The sequence below is a fragment of the Prionailurus viverrinus genome, chromosome B3 (genome assembly GCF_022837055.1).
Source record: "Prionailurus viverrinus isolate Anna chromosome B3, UM_Priviv_1.0, whole genome shotgun sequence".
NCBI classification, from domain to species: Eukaryota; Metazoa; Chordata; class Mammalia; order Carnivora; family Felidae; genus Prionailurus; species Prionailurus viverrinus.
Window position 1 is genome coordinate 12,871,052 of NC_062566.1, and position 18,642 is coordinate 12,889,693.

Genomic DNA, 18,642 nt, shown 5'->3' on the forward strand with positions numbered 1-18,642 from the left:
TTTACATAGCCACCAGCCATGTACAAGGGTACCTATTTCTCCACGTCCTCCCTGACACTTGTTATTTTCCATTTATTTATTTGTTACATTATAGCCATCTTAGTGAGTGAGTGTGAAGTGGCATCTCATTGTGCCTCCCTTGCTTTTGTGGAGAAAACAAAGGTAGTATCTTCCTGCCTCAAACATTGTTTTTAACCATCACAGCTGATTAAAAAGCTTTCAAAAGCTGATTTTTTTTTTCTCCATTCCTGGAGTACTTGATTGAATATTTCCAACTGATTTGTTGGAATCATTTGTTTGAAACAGAGTGCAACCAAAATGCAACCAATATTCGGATGACTCATCTTTGGGAGAGTGTAATTCCATTACAGGATATTTTGGGTGATTTTGAAATATTTCTTTAAAAGCTCTAACATGTTTAAAATTTTACTCATGACTAACTCCAAAAATGAAACAAACAAACCCTAAACACATACTGCCATGCTGAAGGCTTTTTGTATTCAGCATCATCTCAGTTGCAAAAATTTTGTAGTTCAATTTCTAGTAGATATTGCTAGATAGGTAGATGAAGAGATAACCAACACTTCTATTTTGAAAGTAAAATGTTTCAGCCTGTTTAGATGAGATTCTAAGTTACCTGTGCACCACAATCAATTCCAAATACACTTCTACTCCATAAAGTTGTTAAGTTAGAGCTAATGTTTTAACCACAATTTTATATTCTACCAAAATTAATAAATCCATTATCACTGTAAAAACAAAGAATTTTATCTTCATTGTTGAACTTCTTATTAAGATTTTTGAAAGTATCCATATAATGTCAGATATTTCACTGTTGATGGAATGAACCTCCAAAAACCAGACTTTGATTCCATAAATTGGACAAAAATATTAAATTATTACTAGAGTTAACTGGCTTTCTGTTTGAAGCATCTGATGTCGCCGATATAAATCAGGTACACTTGACTGTTTGCAAAAATTCTTCTGCTGCTAAAGGAGCCAACGCATTACCAGCCATGGGTTCACTTTTCACACATGCACAAGAAAATGGAGAATCAAAGATAAGAAAAATTAATTTACAAGAAAGATGCTTGATCTAAATGAAAAGTCATGCTTCACAGAATGATATATAAAACGCTGTGTGCAGTTACACTCATTGAGGATGTTAGTGCTTTTTCATCAGATTGGTGTCTTTGAGTTTTCATGTGGCCAATAATATTGTTGCAGCTCCCCTGACGGATGACAGATGCCAAGAGATATTTTGTGCAAGTTGTATAGTCATCATCCAATTTCTTAAAGGATGAAAACTCAATATTTAACATTTCATTAAACATGCACTTACATTGGGGCGCCTGGGTGGCTCAGTCGGTTGAGCGTCCGACTTCGGCTCAGGTCACGATCTCGCGGTCCGTGAGTTCGAGCCCCGTGTCAGGCTCTGGGCTGATGGCTCAGAGCCTGGAGCCTGCTTCCGATTCTGTGTCTCCCTCTCTCTCTGCCCCTCCCCTGTTCATGCTCTGTCTCTCTCTGTCTTAAAAATGAATAAATGTTTAAAAAAAAAATTAAAAAAAAAACATGCACTTACATTGGTTTTGAGATCACTGCTGCTGAAAAGATTTATCGCACATAAAAAGCATTACCAATTGATAATAGTTGTATACAATACAAGGAACAATACCACCATAGCAAAAAATTTCAGGTTATTGTCTAAATGCTCTACAACAGGATCACAGCTTCCATTTTCTGCACATATTTCTTCTCTCACACATAACCTATTATTTTCCACATTATGCTGACTCTGCCCAGGGACACCTGGAAGCTTTGTGACTTAGCACCCACCATGGTATAGCTAGCTGGCTAGTATATCAAGTGGTTGGTTGGCCCAACAGCATTGCTTCTTTTCCCATCCCTGTTTGAGAATGAAAGGCGCCACCTGCCCCCAAATGCTTATGTGCAGGCACACTGTTTTATTAGCCACCACCCTGCACGCTGTCCCTGGAGAGAGAATAAAAAAAGTCATTCATTAACCCTGAGTTTGGAAAGGGTTGGGAAAAAGAGTTTCACTCAACTTCTGGTTTTCATATAGTGTCGAAGCGAGGCTCTATTCATTGTGCATGAGTCTTGCATGACTCTGGTAGAGAGACCCTGGAAGAACTGAAAGGTACCAAATGGAGACCTACCAAAGCGATACCAGCTTCGTTAAATGGCACTATTACAAGCAATACTTGATTAAAAATGGGAAATGCAAGACAGATATTAAAGAAAACAGGATGCCAGGACAATAGGGGTAAACTGAGACTGTTCTAGACAACCCCTGGTGTGTGTCACTCTGTTTTTAGCTCCCTAAAGGGGGGGAAGTCTCAGCTTTGAATGAGCATTTAAAATGGTGGCTAATGTCCTGGCCTGGATGCTTCGTCCAAGTTATAATTTAAGGTGGCTCTAGGTTTGTCTCCTGCCTAAGAGTACGCAGAACGTTATGCAGCCAGCCACTGGAAAATTCAAAGGGTTCCCAAGAGAAAACCAAGCAGGGCACCAAAACCTAGCCCCCTGTGCTGGAATTCCAGTGAGTGACCAAGAAATCAAAAGGAACTTCCTTAAGGATGGATTTAAGAAACTGACCACCACCCATATGACACAGGGGAGAGCACGGGATCAGAATGATTGTAATTTATTTTAAATAAAATCTCTCACACATATGCTCCCCCCCTCCACTTTTTCATTTTGCTATGTAGGAGCAGTGGACTGATGTTTATTTTATTCTATCTTCATTTGTTTTACTCCTATTGTGTTCAAACTTAAAGAAATACTCATCTCCTCTTGGTGTGGGACTGTAATGATATAGGACTTCTTAGTTTTTAATTCCAGTGTAGTTTGCACACAGTGTTATATCAGTTTTAGGTGTACAATAGTGTGATTCAACATTCCTTTCTATACATTACACAGTGCTCATCATGATAACTGTACTCTTAATCCCCATCAACTATTTCACCCCGCCCCCGCCCTTCTCATAACCATCAGTTTGTTGTCTATAGTTAAAGTCTGTTTTTGGTTTGTCTCTCTCTCCTTTTCCTTTGTTCACTTAAAATTTTGTTTCTTAAATTTCACATATGAGTGAAACCATGTTGTCTCTCTCTGACATATTTCATTTAGCATTATTCTCTCTAGATCTATCTACGTTGTTGCAAATAGCAAGATTTCATTCTTTATCACTGAGCAATATTCTATTTTGTGTGTATGTGTATTATATATTTATATTTATATTTATATTTATATTTTCACATCTTCTTTACCCATTCACCTACTGATGGACACTTCGGCTGCTTCCATAATTTTGCTATTATAAATAATACTGCAATAAGTGTAGGGGTGCATATATCCTTTCGAATTGGTGTTTTCATATTCTTTGGGTAAATATCCACTAGTGGAATTACTGGATCATATGGCTGTTCTATTTTCAATTTTTTGGAGGAATGTCCCTACTGTTTTCCACAGTGGCTGCACCAGTTTGCATTCCCACCAACAGTGCATGAGAGTTCCTTTTTCCATGGCAACACTTGTTGTTTCTTGTGTTGTTGATTTTAGCCATTCTGACAGGTGTGATATGATATCTCATTGTGGTTTTGATTTGTATTTCCCTGATGATGAATAATGTTGAGCATCTTTTCATAAGTCTGTTGGCCATCTGGATGTCTTTTGAGAAATGTCTGTTCATGTCCTCTGCCCATTTTTTAACTGGATTATTTGTTTTTTTGGAGTTGAGTTGTATAAGTTCTTTATATATTTTGGATACTAACCCTTAATCAGATATGTGATTTGCAAATATCTTCTCCCATTATGTGGGTTGTCTTGGGTTTTCTTGGTTGTTTCCTTCTCTGCACAGAAGCTTTTCATTTCAATGTAGTCCCAATAGTTTATTTTTGCTTGTGTTCCCCTTGCCTCAGGAGATATACCTAGTAAATTGTTGCTACAGCCAATGTCAGAGAAATTACTGCCTGTACTCTCTTCTGGGATTTTTATGGTTTCAGGTCTCAAATTTAGGTCCCAAATCCACTTTTAGTTTATTTTTGTGTGTGGTATAAGAAAGTGGTACAATTTCATTCTTTTGCATGTAGCTGTCCAATTTTCCCAGCACCATTTGTTCAAAGACTCTTTTTCCCATTGAATATTCTTGCCTTCTTTATTGAAGATTAATTGACCATATAATCCTGAGTTTATTTCTGGGCTCTATATTCTGTTCTATATTTGATCTATGAGTCTGTTTTGTGCCAGTACCATACTGTTTTGATTACTACAACTTTGTAGTATATTGTGAAATCTAGGATTATAATATCTCCAGTTTTGTTCTTTTTCAAGATTGCTTTGACTTTTCAGGGTCTTTTGTGGTTCCATTCAAACTTTAGGAATGTTTGTTCTACCTCTGTTAAAAATGCTGTTGGTATTTTGATAGGGATTGCATTGTCTGTAGATTGCTTTGGGTAGTATGCACATTTTAACAATTTTTGTTCTTCCAATCCATGAGTATGGAATATCTTTCCATTTGTTAGTGTATCTTTTTTTATTAGTAAACAAAATGTATTCTCACAGTAGAACATTTCATAAGCAAAAAGGAGGGGGGAATCTCATTATTTGAGAGTATATTCTTTTCAGTCTTGTTTCTATGCATTTACATACAGGTTTCCAGCAACATACAAAAGTAGATAATTCACCACAAGGGATCACACAGGACATTTATTTGGCAACTTATATTTTTAACAGTATGTTGTGAATATCTTTCCATGCCATTAAATACCCTTCTATGACAATTTGTTTCTACCGCCCATTTAGGTTGGTTTTTTGTTTTGTTTTGTTTTGCTTTACAACAAAATGGACATCATTCTTTACTAAGGAGACCTAAAATTATGCTAGCATTTGTGTGTGTGTGTGTGTGTGTGTGTATATATCTGTGTGTCTCTGTGTGTGTTTCTGTCTGCTCAACTTTTTTATTTCTTCCTGATCCAGTTTTAAAAGGTTACATGTTTCTAGGAATTAATCCATTTCTTCTAGGTTGTCCAATTTATTGACATATAATTTTTCATGATATTCTCTTATAATCTTTTGTATTTCTGTGGTGTCAGTTATTTCTTTTACGTTGTTGATTTTGTTTACTTGAGTCCTCTTTCTTTTTTGTTTGATGGGTCTGGCAAAAGTTTATCAATTTTTGTGATCTTTTCAAAGAATCAGCTCCTGGTTTCAATAATCTGTTCTATTGTTTTTTTTAGTTTCTATTTTGTTTATTTCTGCTCTAATCTTTATTTTTTTCCCTTCCTTCTTCTGGTTTTGGATTACTTGGCTATTGTTACTGATCTTTTTCTAGCTCCTTTAAGTGTAAGGTTAGATTGTTTATCTGAGATTCTTCTTGTTTCTTGAGGTAGGCCTATATTGCTATAAGCTTACTTCTTAGAACTGCTTTTGCTGCATCCCAAAGATTTTGGACCATTGTGTTTTCATTTTCATTTGTCTCCAATCTTTTTTGATTTCCTCTTTGATTTCTTGGTTGACCCATTCATTGTTTCGTAGCATGTTATTTAACTTCCATGTACTTATGTTCTTTTCAGATTTTTTCTTGTGGTTGACTGCTAGTTTCAAAGTGTTATGGTTGGAAAAGATCCATGGTATGACTTCAATCTTTTTGAATTTGTGGGGACTTGTTTTGTAGCCTACTATGTTGTCTATTCTGGAGAATGTTCCATGTGCATTTGACAAGAATGTGTATTCTGCTGTTTTAGGATGGAATATTCTGAATATATCTCTTAGATCCATTTGGTCCAATGTGTCATTCAAAGGCACTCTTCCCTTGTTGATTTTCTGTTTAGATGATCTATCTGTTGATGGAAGTGGGGTGTTAAAGTCCTCTACTATTATTGTATTACCATTCATTACTTCCTTTATGTTTGTTATTAGCTGTTTTATTTATTTGGGGGCTTTCATGTGTGGTGCATAAATATTTACAATTGCTGTATCTTCTTGCTATATCTTCTTTATGATTATATATGTCCTTCTTTGTCTTTTGTTACAGTCTTTGTTTTAAAGTCTATTTTGTCCTATATAAGTATGGTTACTCTGGCTTTCTTTTCACTTCCATTTGCATGATAATTGCTTTCCCATTCCTTCACTTTCAACTTGCATGTGTCCTTAGGTCTGACATGAGTCTCTGGTAGGCAGCATATAGATGAGTCTTCCTTTTTTGTCCATTCTGTCACCCTATGTTTTTTGATTGGAGTATTCAGTCCATTTACATTCAAGGTGATTATTGATAGGTATGTACTTCTTGCCATTTTGTTGCTTGTTTTATAATTGTTTTTGTAGTTCTCTGTTCCTTTATTCTCTTGTTCTCTTCTCTCATGGTTTGTGGGCTTTCTTTAGTGATATATTTGGATTCCTTTCTCTTTTTATTTTTGCATATCTGTTACTGGTTTTAGATTTGTGGTTACTATTAGGTTTGTATATAACATCCTCTGCATATAGCAGTCCATATTACGTTGATGGTTGCTTAAGTTTGAACCCATTTTTTACTCCTCTTCTGCCTATGTTTTTATAGGCAATTATATATAGTGTCATAATTTATATCCTTTTCTTTTGTGAAACCCTTGACTGATTTTTATAAGTATACTTATTTTATTGCTTTTGTGCTTCCTACTTTTCCAAATCTTATTTATCGTCTTTCCTTTCCACTCAGAGTCCCCTTTACTATTTCTTGTAGGACTGGGTTAGTGATCACAAATTCCCTTAACTTTTGTTTGTCTGGGAAACTCGTTCTCTCTTTGTCTATTCTGAGCAATAACCTTGCTGGATAGAGTATTCTTGGCTGCAGTTTTTGTTGTTGTTTTTCTTTCAGCACTTTGAATATATCACATTACTCCCTTCTGGCCCGCAAAGTTTCTGTTGAAAAATCAGCTGAGTCTTCTGGAGTTTCCCTTATATGTAACTGTTTTCTTTTGTTGCTTTTTTTTTTTTTAGATTTTTATTCTTTTTTATTTTTAAGTAATCTCTACACCCAATGTGGGGCTCGAACTCACAACCCCAAGATCAAGAGTCGCATGCTTCACCAATTGAGCCAGCCAGGTGCCCCTCTCTTGCTGCTTTTGAAGTTCTCCTTATCACATATTTTTGTCATTTTAATTACTATATGTCTTGATGTGGACCTCCTTAGGTTGATTTTGTTGGGGATTCTCTGTGCTTCCTAATTCTGGATTTCTGTTTCCTTTCCCAGATTTGGGAAGTTTCCAGCAATTATTTCTTCAAATAAATTTTCTGCCTCCTTTTCACTCTGTTCTCCTTCTGGGATTCTATAATGCAAATATTATTATGTTTGATGGAGTTGCTGAGTTCCCTAAGTCTATTTTTATTTTTTCTTATTTTTTTTTTCTCTCTTGTTCAGCTTGATTGCTTTCCATTACTCTGTCCTCCAGGTTGCTGATCCATTCTTCTGCTTCCTCTAATCTACTATTTATTCCATCTAGTGTATTTTTGATTTTAGTTGAGTACTTCATCTCTGTTTCTTGAAAAAAAAAATTTTTAATGTTTATTTATTTTTGAGAGAGAGACACAGATGCAAGGGGGGAGGGGCAGAGAGAGAGACGGAGACACAGAATCTGAAGCAGACTCCAGGCTCTGAGCTGTCAGCACACAGCCTGATGCAGGGCTTAAATTCACCAGCCATGAGATCATGACCTGAGCTGAAGTTGGACACTTAACCGACTGAGCTACCCAGGTGCCCCTCTGTTGTTGTTTCTTTAATGTTTTATATCTCCTTGTTAAGGGTCTCACTGAGGTCCTCCATTCTTTTCTCAAGTTCAGGGGGTATTTTTATGACCATTATTTTATATTCTCTATCAGACATATTACTCAGCTCTTGTTTAGTGATTTTGTCCTATTCTTTCATTTGGGACATAATCCTCTGTCTCTTAATTTTGTCTAAGTCTGTGCCTTTTTCTATATGTTAGGAAAGTCAGCTACGTCTCTTGCCCTCAAAGTAGTGGGCTTATGGAGAAGAGGTCCTGGAGTGTCCTGCATGGCAGTGTCCCCTGTTCATGGGAATCTGGTGCTCCAGGGGTGTCTCCTATGTGTGTCGTGTGCACCCTGCTATCATGGGTGAGCTGCTTTGCTTTTGCTTTCAGTCCAGCCATCTGCAATGAGTCTCTTTGCCGATTATGGGAAGGGTTTGGTCCCTGTGTTGCTAGTGGGCCAGTCTGGGCCACCTTGGGTTTGCACTGAGTCAGACCAGGCATTTGCCAGAGATGCAACAGCATCGAGCTGCAGGGCGCTTTCTCTGCTTTGTCTCCTGAGAAGCTTTTGTTGGTGGGCAGCGTTTGCAGTCAGACCAGATGCTGTCCCCAGCCCACGGCCGGGGTCTGTGTGTAGTTAGCTTCCCCTGTCCCCAGGGCAGGAGTCACTTTGGGGTAGTCCTGGCCCCTATTGGGGCTGCTTGCACACTTCCAGGCTTGTTGCTCTGGATGGGCTCCAGCCAAGGGCATATTGGAGGGGGCAGGTGTGCAGGGGAGCATGGAGCTGAGGTGCCCAGTGTTAGCACCATTTGTGCAGGTCTGCTCTGGGAGGAAACCTGTAGTGGAGGCCTGGCTGGAGGGGGTATATTTGCAGGAGATCACAAGGTGGGGTGTGCTGTTAGCAAGTTAGGTAGGGAATGGTGGCGCCATGCTGGTTCCTGCAGGTGTCTGCGTGTCTAGGTTGGTAGAGGGCGGGGGAAAGGAAATGGCACCTGCCAGGTCTTTTGTTCTTGGAGAAGTCTCCCGAAGATCCCTGCCCCTCCAGGACACGCTCTGAGATTAGTAAACATCTCTCTCGCGTATGCCTCAGATGTTTTTCAAACTGCTGCCCGTATGCTGTATCTTTGTGGGGATGTTTGCTGTGCTATCTCATGAAATTTAGCCCCTCTGGTTTTCAGAGCCAAATCTTATGGGGTCCCCGGTGTGAGGGTCTATTTCTCTCCTCTCTCCACACCCAATGCATCCCTCCCTCCCGCAGACCGTCCCGTGGATCCATTTAGCTCCCAACTGGGTCTCCACCCTTCCTACCCTCTGCAATGTGGTCTCTTCTCTACATTTAGCTGTGGAGTGTTTGCTCTGCCAGTCTCTGGGAAATTTTCTGGGTTATTTATACTGACGTGGGTTTTATCCAGTTGTATCCGTGGAATGAGATGATCTTAAGATCTTCCTCCTTTGTCATCTTCCCAGGAAGTCTGGGAATTATTTTTCAATGAGGCTCATTTTTTAACATCATGCAAGAAGCTTGTCATTGGGCAACCATTGTTCTTGAAAGTGGGGCCTTTAAAACGTTAGAAGGCTACGCATGTATTCCAGCTATGACGATACAAATACAAATAATAATAGTTGATATGTATTAAGAACTTACTAGGTGCAAACCTGTGTGCTGGGTTATTTCAATTCTCACCAAAAAATGTGTAGGGCAGGTGTTAGTATCACATATAGATGAGGCAACTGAGGCCCAGAAAGGATATTCAAGGTCAAATTTTCAAACACATAGGATGTGTTAAATTCTCGTCGGTGGCTAAGGCACTCAGCTGGGCATCAGAGCCTAGTCTGTTTGGTTGTAAAACCTCAGTCGGTTACAGTGCCCCATTCTGCCTCCCAACCAACCCTGGGGAGAAAATACAGAGATACAAAACAGTGACAAACACAAGGCAGATTAGGAAAAAGTGCTAAATCAGACACAAAGAGGGCAAAACATTTGGCACGGATAAAGAAACATTAGAAATCAGCACACAGCTACTTGGAAACGTGTGTGGTGCCTGCCCATCCCCTTCGTGGAATATTCTGGCAAGAACCTGGGTTTGTGTTTCGTCTCAGAGGTGGCTGCCTGTCTGCGGTTACACCACGGCTCATTGACCTGGGCTCTGAGCAGTCCGTTTTGATTCCAGGCTGAAAAGAGCCATTTGAATGGAACTTTCATTCACTCCTGGGTCCGCCTGCCCATCAAGTCTGAGGGCAGGTCTGCAAAGGGTTCCTCTGTGCCAAGGTGAGCCACAGCCAGCACCGGTGCCATGCACGCAGAACACTTTCCTTCTCCTCTGATTTCTCTCTTCCTCCTTTTGCAATTCTATGTTTAGACGACGATTTCCTCCCCTCTCAACTAACATTGTTTAGAAATACCATTGCTTCTATCCATCGTCATATTTTCATCCTTGAGAAAAAAAAAATGGTGAACAGGCCTGTCTAAAGATCTCAATATTTATTTATTTATTTATTTTTTAATTTAGCTTTACACCTACTAAAAAGCCTGTTGGTTTTCTTTTAAAAATACAAATTTAATCATTTTTTTTCAGGGGATCAGCTTTTCTCTGAAAAGAATAAAATACACTGTGATGAATCATCTTACAATAACGATAGCACACTTGAAACTACTCAATGCCTAAATTATCAAATACGTATCAGATCAAAACGCAGTTGGTTAAAGGTAAAATGTGATTGCTTTTAAGCCAGTTACATAGAAATTAATTATATTGATGTATTTCTACACTGGAAGTTAACTAAACACTTCAAAACAGATACTGTTTAAAAACAGTAAAGTTTCGAGGAAATGTATTTCTTAGCCTGGAAAAGTAGAGAGTGTTATTTGATACGTGAAAGAAACTCTCTGAGCAAGGCATCAGGATATTCCATTTGAATTAAAATATGTAATTAGCAAGCAGGAAATGTCGGAACCAGCTGTCCCAGCAGTTGCCTCCTGTCCCAGAAAACGCAGAGGCCCCTGACACAGGTATCCCCGCGCAGGTGTGAGTGCCCACAAGGGTTGGGGACTGTGCCAGCGGCAGAAGGTCTGACCCCCTATTTCAGGCAGGGTTCCCTTTGCCACACCTCACGCTTGGGCGAAGCTTGCTCTTGGCAAAGACAGCTGGGGTGGCTCGATTTTAATCTGTCGGGAAAGAGCCACATTGAGAGCTGATAGCTGATGTGTCTTGAGTAGTCACCATGCACATTTTACAATCATGTCCATTTTGCCAGCACCGTTTCGTCCAGTGCTCACGCATTCGTATGAGGAAGGTGTTACCATCCTCCTGTCTCAGGCAAGAAAACTGGGCCGAGAGGCCTTAAGTCATTTGACAAAGTTACACAGATAGGAAAGGGCTGAACTGGACTGTCATCATTGTGTGAGATTCTGCACCAAGTTTCTTGCTTCTGGGCTCTGGGGTTGAATTAGTAACATGAACAACTGGGCCCCCAGCCCAGCCTTGTGGGTTAGACATTCTTATCAGCTCCACTGAACAGATAAGGCTGTTGAGGCACAAGAAACCTAAGGAACAGGGCCAACCTTGCACAGCTGGTAAATCTGGGATCGGACCACCATGTCTCTGGCCCCCCAAACCATGTTCTTCCTCAACCACTACACCATGCTGCTTCCTGGTGACAAACTTCCCTTGTTTTCCACCCATCTGGGCCAGCCTTGGGAGCATCAGGGCACACGAGGTCGGCACAGACTTCTATTCTCATACTGAGCACTTCACCGTCAAACTTTGGGTGCCCCCCACCCCCAAGCTGTTTCTCAGCTGCATATGCTGGCCAAAAGAGCCGAGGCAAGGGTCTGTGGATGCTGGTGGAACAACAACCGTCTGGTCTCTTGATGCTACAGGACATATGAGGAGGGGTTAGTAGCTCCTGAGTTAGAAACACACACCTGGCAGAGACATTATGAGTGAAGAAACAGAATGAGGAAAACAATATTCTCAAGGCTCATCTGGAGATACAAAATAACTTTCTGTCTTACAAAATGTATTTGTTAAATGTGTTGGCAACTTTGGGCTGTCGGTGACAGAGACCCAACTCAAAATAGGTGAAACATCCAAAGGGAATTTCACGCAACTAAAAAGTCCAAGAGTACTGGCTCCACGCTCAGTTTCCTCCCAGGGCACAAATGATGACTCTAGATCCTCCTGCCTCCCTGTCCCCATTCTCCTTTCCTGTGCCATGGCTCCCTCGTCTCCTACTCCAGATAGGCTCCCTCCTGTGGCCACATAAGATGGCCCAGATGGCCCCTTAACAGTTCCAGTAGAAAGCCCACCTCTTATTTATTTATTTATTTATTTATTTATTTATTTATTTATTTATTTAGAGTGTGGAGAGGGGCAGAGAGAGAGAGAGAGAGAGAATCCCAAGCAGGCTCCAGGCTCCCCTGTCAGTGAGGAGCCTGCCTTGGGGCTCCATCCCATGACCATAAGACCATGACTTGAGCCAGTATCAAGAGTTGGACATTCAACTGACTGAGCCCCCCAGGCACCCTGAAAGCCCACCTCTTTCTTTTCAAATTAATGATTCTGTGGATCATTAATGTGCAGCTATTCCCTAAAGGAACACTCTTTGCCCTTGTTTGGGCCACGTATTCATCCTAGATCAATCACTGTATCCAGAGGGTCCTGTGACTGGCCAAGACTGGGTCGTGTGTCTACTCCTGACCAATCACCATGTCTGCTCCGGTCAGACACCCATCTCTTTGAAGGGGAAATGTGAGTCCCATGATTGATGGACCAGCAGGACCATACAGATGAGGGAGGGAATCTTCTCCCAAAGAAAGGGATGCTGGGCAGACACAAACAACATGACCGCAACACTTAGGGCTTCTTCCAATTTCAGGAAACTCTTTCTGATTCAGCTACCCATGCCTCAGGTGAAGTCAAGTCAATGCATAAAAGTAACAAAAACTTCAGAAAGAGTTTGTAAATACCCTCAAGGAGCACATACGAAAATCTGTCTAAGCCTTAGACTCTAAGGTAAAGACCTTTCAAGACTGTTTGGAATTTTATAATTCGTCTTTAATGTGTATTTATTTTTGAGAGCGAGAGAGAGAGACACAGTCCAAAGCAGGCTCCAAGCTCGGAGCTGTCAGCCCAGACCCGGATGCTGGGCTCGAACTCACAGACCGTGACATCATGACCTGAGCTGAAGTCAGACACCTAACTGACCGAGCCACCCAGGCGCCCCAAGAGTGTTCAGAATTTTAAAATAAATCCAAAAAGGGAAAGAATAAAAGCTTGCCTCGTCTTTGCAGGTGAAACGAAGGACAAAGCAGTTGGAAAAACCCGAAGTCTGGCTCACGGGCTCCGGGGTGGCATGATTTGCGCAGGTGTATCTCTAGGCTCTGTCCACCCTGCAGGCTCCTCCCCCCAGCCTCGGCCCCACCGCAGGGCGCGGGGTCACAGCCAGGCCCACCTGCCTCTGGGGCTGCGTTAAGGACTTCTGCTCCCAGGGCTTTCCTCTGCCTCTCACGAGCACTAAAGTCACATCATTTTTATCCCCATTTTCCAAAAAAGGCAGCAGACTCTCCTCCCCCACAAAGCAAATAGAAAACAGCACATTCTAGGAAGGCCCTCCCTAACCGATGTTTGTGCCCATGCCATTACTAAATATTCCCGCTTCCAACGGCTGCCCACCTCTCCTTAATGACTGCTCTATTTCAGCAGCCTGCCCTCCATAAATCCTTCCGGGCGTTCTATTCCAAACAGGCCTCTTCTCACGCTGAGGCCAGCCTCCTTGCCAGCCGTGTAAACACCCTTCGGCTCCCTGGGGAGGCTCTGACGTGCCCGGCCTGGCCTGGGCATTTATGAGCACTGCAGCCAGCGACAGGGGGACTGCCTCCTGCCCAGGGCTGAGAGAGGAGCAGATCAGTGCCGTCCAAATGGGAAGAGTGCCCCAGGCAGGGCTGTGATGAGGCATTTACGGTGCAAAGCCGGGCCCCAGGCAAAAGTGGGCGAAAGGTGTGGCCTGAGACATTTCTGAGGTATTAATGTATGCTTCCTTCTCTGTGTTTTCCTCCCCTCCACCCCATTTCCAAGCAAGTAGTCAGGGCCTTTGGAAGTCTCACCTCAGGGGTTTTTGCTCCATTAAAAGCATAAAGCGTGTGTGCCTGGGGAAAGGGGATCCTGTCTTGAAACACTCCCAGCTCACTGGACAGCTTTTGCTGGAGGTCCCAAAGTAGGAAGGGGAGAGGGGAGAGTGTCTGTGAAGACTGAGAAAGGTCCTTGGGGGTCCCAGGGATGCTGGGTCTTCTCCACTGAGGTTTCCAGACCTGAGAATACTACCAAATTGAAAGGCACCCTGAGGGGAACTCACCTCTTGAATGATGCCGACATGATGTTAGCACGAGGGACAGGAGTATAGTGGTCCTCCCGCCATGCCCCTGGGGCCCTGTGGGCCTCTATGGTCTCTGTGAGGCGACAGGAGGGAGCTCCCACTCTGAGTCAGATGAAATGTCCCCTCAAATCCACCTGCTGGGGGTTCAGAGTTGTCTGTAAGTTTAAAGATGCAGTAGACAGAATTACGGTCCCTCCAAAAATGTCTCCACCCCAATCCTCAGAACCTGTAAATATGCTACCTTACCTGGAAAAAGAAAATGAAGGATACAGGTGGAATTAAGATTGCTAATCAACTGACCTTGAGTTGACCTTCCATGGTCCTGGAATCTCCCAGTGGTGGGCTCAATGTAATCATAATTGCCTTTAAAAGTGGAAGAGGCCAGGGGCACCTGGGTAGCTCAGTCGGTTAAGTGTCCGACTTCAGCTCAGGTCATGATGGGGCAACTTCAGGTAGCAATAAGGAGGGAAGGACCAACTGAAGTTCGAACATTTCTACATCCCTTGCCTGACACCATCTCAGTGTGATAAATACCTTACCCACAAGATGTGGCAAATAGGTTTTACCACAAGTGCCAAATGCACTCAATTGCTATTTCCTGCCAGGTGCACGAAACAGAGAAATTCTGAGGCAAAGGCTAAACTGCAGAAGAAAAGGAATTAGTAAATTAGTGATTGATTAGTGATGTCTGCCACAGGCCAGGTATGGTTAATAAGGTGTGGATGCCAGGTAGTTGTCATCCCTACTTGCCTTCAATCCTGCCTTTGGCTTTTTCTTCAAATGAGATGAGTAATTCAGGTTCTCCCAGCTGATACTTATCTCATTCTTTCCACTACACGCATAGCACTTGGTTCATACTTCTGGAACTACACTTGCCACAGCCTGCCTCGTGCCTGGATCAGTCACGTGTGTGTCTAGCTCGCCCCTAACTCACTGTACTTGAGGGCAGTGGTCATGTCCTTGCTTCCAATCCCAGTGCACTGTCACATAACGCACAGAGAATGTTTGTGGAATTGGGATACATGGGAAGGAATTTTGATGGGGACCCTTAAAGAGACCAGAGCAAACTGGAGAGTCCTGGGGAATCATAGCAAGGGAGAGAAGTGTAAGAAATGCCCGTTCCATTTGTTGTCCTTTGTATTTGTTTTTCTATGGCTGTGGCAACAAGTCCCTACAAACTTACTGGCTTAAAACCACAAGTTCATGATCTTATAATGCTAGAAGTTATAAATGCAACCTGGATCTCACTGGGCCAAGATCAAGGTGTTGGCAGGGCTGTGTTTTTTCTGGAGACACTAGGATTGGATTCCTATCTTTCTCTTCTCCCATCTTCTAGAGGCCACCTGCATCCCTTGGCTTGTGGACCTCTTCCTTCTTTAGGCCCATGACATCTTCAGATCTCCTTATGATTCTCTTCTTCTGACGGTCTCTTCCACTTTTACATTTTTAAAAATATTTATTTATTTTTGCAAGAGAGAGAGAGACAGAGAGAGTGCGAGCAGGGGAGGGACAGAGACACAGAATCTGAAGCAGGCTCCAGGCTCTGAGCTGTCAGCACAGAGCCTGATGTGGGACTTGAACTCATGAACTGTCCCACTTGGGTTTTCTGTACTCTCTTGTCATCCTTAGTCATCCAGGATTTTCTTGTAGTTAGGGTTTCTACCCCTAAACTATCTCCAGCCTGTTCTGTAACCTCTCAGGGTGAGACCATAGAGAATGGTCCTCCTGGGGCAATAATGAAAGAATTCGATGAACTCTCTCTTGAGTTGAGGGCAACCAAGATTGGTGCGAGGCATCAGGAAGAAGGTTCAGGGAGTACGTTTTCAGAAGATGAGCATCCAAAAGTGAAACTCTTTTTTCTACCCATGTAGGCCCTGGGGCAATGGCAAAGTAGGCTTGGACAGCCGTCAGAGGGAAAATAACCCAGCATCCGAAAAATCCCACGGAGGAAAGGGAGGTAGGCAAGGTGGACTGTGGATGCTGGCATGGTCCTGCCTGGACTACTGATCTTTAATATTTTATTTATTTAAAAAAATTTCTTAATGTTTAATTATTTGAGAGAGAGAGGAGAGACAGAGTTCGGGCAGAGAGAGAGAGAGGCACAAAATCCAAAGCAGGCTTGAGGCTCTGAGCTATCAGCACAGAGCCCGATGTGGGACTCGAACTCACGAGCTCCGATGTCATGACCTGAGCCGAAGTCGAACACCCAACCCACTGAGCCACCCAGGTACCCCTATTTGTTTATTTTTAAAGTAATTTTTTGTTAAGTTTATTTATTTTGAGAGAGAGAGAGAGAGAGAGAAAGAGAGAGAGAGAAAGCACATACGAGCGGGGGAGGGGCAGAGAGAGAGAGAGAGGGAGAGAGAGAATTCTAAGCAGGCTCCACACCATCAGCTCAGAGCCTGATGGGGGACTCACATTCAGAACTGTGAAATCATGACCTGAGCTGAAACCAAGAGTCGGATGTTTAACTGGCTGAGCCACCCAGGCGCCTCCCCCCAACATTTTAATTTTAAATTAATGCTTTCTCACTTTTTAAAAATCTAGGCAGCAGAAGGATATAAAATTTAAAGTAAAAGTTTCTTTTTTGTCTAGCTTTATTCCAACTCCCCAAAAGTGACCTCTAAGTCTTTTTTCAATCCTCCTAGAAAAGTTCTATCCACAGAATGCATGTTTATGGTTAAGTGCCTTTCCCCCCTGCAAATATAAACGGAGTCAAGATCATGGTGAACACACTGTTCTGCAATGTGCTCATCTTGCCTTGCTAATCCTTCCATGATGGCACATTTGGGAGCAGGGGCCAGACTGGGCTCTGGAGCCAGGCCTCCTGGGCTGAAATCCCTGCTGGGCACTTACCCCTTGAGTGACCCTGGGTAAGCTCCTTAACTTTCTTATGTTCCTCTATAAATGGAGAGACACCTCCAAAAATACTACTGAAAATACATCTTTCTTTACAGAATTCTTATTTGGGGCCAATACAGTATAGCATGTTTATTCATATAATATATATATTTTAAAATCTATATTATCCAGTACATGTAACTCTCTCAGTTTGGCCCAGGTTCAAAAGACTTGCCAGTCACTGTGGATCCATGGCTCCTCTTGAGGGCCACATACTTTCCAGGTCCTCCTTCCCTGGATTATGGACTCCCATGGCTACCATCTCCAGTGCCCAAGGAAAATGCCCCTTATTGGTAAACTCAGGGGCTTCTGTCATTCCTGAAGAGGCCAGCTCTCCTGAGCATCTCTAACCTCAGTTTGGTCATACCTTCAGTCAGGTACGGCTGGTCTACAGCTCACCTCTATTATGTCGCTGATCACCCATATCATGACCTTTTCTTACATGTCTGCCTCCTCTATGATACTAAGCACACCCAGGAAGTAGGGACTCTGGCTTATCATTATCACCCCAGGGAGAATGCTTGGTCTCTGGAACAGAGGACACATTTGAAGAAGAGTTGACTGAGTGAGTGAGTGAGTGAATGAATGAAGGAGTGGGTGAACAGATATCTCAGATGGAACATGTCCAAAAAGAACTCTTGATTCCCCACACTCTCCATACCTGCTCCTCCTGCCCTCCTCCCCACCCCAGTAAGCAGCCCCACCCACCCCCAATCCATCCAGTTGTCCAAGTCAAGGACCTTGGCATCATGTTTGCTTCCTCTTTTTCCTCACCCCACCCCACCCCACCCATCATTGCATCCCAATGCTCCAACTCCAAAACATGCCCCAATCCTCCTCCTTGCTGCCACCTGCCCTCATCCCCATCCAGTTCAGAGCCATGGTCATCTCCCACCTGTATCAGGCAACAGCTTCCCAACCTGTCTCCCCATCTCCTCCTTCACCCTGCCCCAGTCCAGGCTTCACTCAACAGCCAGGATGATTTTCCTAGCAAAGGGCATCCTGCTACTTGCCAGCGTCAAGCCCTCCAGTGACCTTCTGTGGCTCTTACAATAGACAGAAAACGTTCCCATGGGCTACTGGCCTGCATGGCAACCACCCCATCACACACTTCCCCTGGATCATACTTCTGCAGACCCTTGGCCTCCTGGCAGTGCCTTGAGTGTGTCAGTCTCTGTCCTCTCTTGGGTCCTCTCTCTGGAACTGTCCTCCTTCTGACCACAACTGCCTGGTCTCTTCATTTGGGGCTCAGCAAAAATTCCACCTCCTCCAAAAAGCCCTCCCTGATGACCCTTCTAAGAAGACCCTCCCCAAGTCACTCACTAGCACATCACCCTGTTGTATTTACTCTACTTACTACTTCGAAATTATTATCCTGGTGATGGTCTTTTAGTTTCCCCACCAAAATGTCAGCCCTAGAAGGCAGAGACTCTCCTGCCTTGCTCATTGTTGAATCCCCTGTGCCCCACCTGGCAGGGCCTGGCAGACAGAAGGTGCTCAAAAATATTTGTGGGGTGAAGGAACATATGGTAACCCCTTTGGGCCACTTTTCTCAGAGAGGTATTGATTTCAATGAGCTGCTTACACCAGAGCTCTTTGCTAGAAG